Genomic DNA, 638 nt, shown 5'->3' with positions numbered 1-638 from the left:
TTTCCTCCAAATTTTAAAGTAGGGGTGCGTGAGAGTCCACACGAACTCGGGCCCACATAGTTGGGATGAGGTGCAAACATTTTGAGAATATGGACCTCTAATTGCCCGGAAATTGCACTCTCATACCTTAAAAATCATACAGGTACTATATGTTCATATCAACAATATGCAATTAATTCGCTGGTGTTAGGCCGGTTCAAGGGTCTTTTGAACAAAACGGCGGTCTTCTTCTGTCTAAAGCATCCTAGTTAGTGCCGTAGTAAAATGGTTGGTTTATTGTTCAACACCGGTGTTTGTAAAAAATGTACTGGCGCAGCAGAATGGTCAGGGGAGTCAGAGGAAATCCCCGCTAGACAAGCGTGCGTTGATATGAAACGTCATCAATCATAGAGCTTCATGATTGGATAATTATGCTATATGCCGAGATTAACTATGAGTGGAAANTGGAAATATCATCCACATGTCTACGGCCATACTACGTTGAAAACACCGGTTCTCGTCCGATCACCGTAGTTAAGCAACGTCGGTCCCGGTTAGTACTTGGATGGGTGACCGCCTGGGAATATCGGGTGTTGTAGACTTTTTACATTTTCTCCCCCAAATCGATTGATGTTTACTTATTGTTCGTTAAAGATGTT

The 638-nt window shown here is 42.7% G+C and overlaps 1 non-coding gene across 1 annotated transcript; it reads left to right on the top strand.

Moving 5' to 3' along the window:
• Positions 1 to 462: 462 nt before the first annotated feature.
• Positions 463 to 581, top strand: LOC117107587. Its single transcript, XR_004445257.1, has one exon. It is a non-coding gene; the product is annotated as a 5S ribosomal RNA (ribosomal RNA).
• The last annotated feature ends 57 nt before the right edge of the window (positions 582 to 638 follow it).

Source organism: Anneissia japonica, unplaced genomic scaffold, assembly GCF_011630105.1.
Source record: "Anneissia japonica isolate Jap-2015-1 unplaced genomic scaffold, ASM1163010v1 scaffold19375_len652_cov105, whole genome shotgun sequence".
Lineage (NCBI taxonomy): Eukaryota > Metazoa > Echinodermata > Crinoidea > Comatulida > Comatulidae > Anneissia > Anneissia japonica.
Note: the sequence above shows the minus strand (reverse complement) of the source record. Positions and strands in the feature narration are given on the sequence as shown.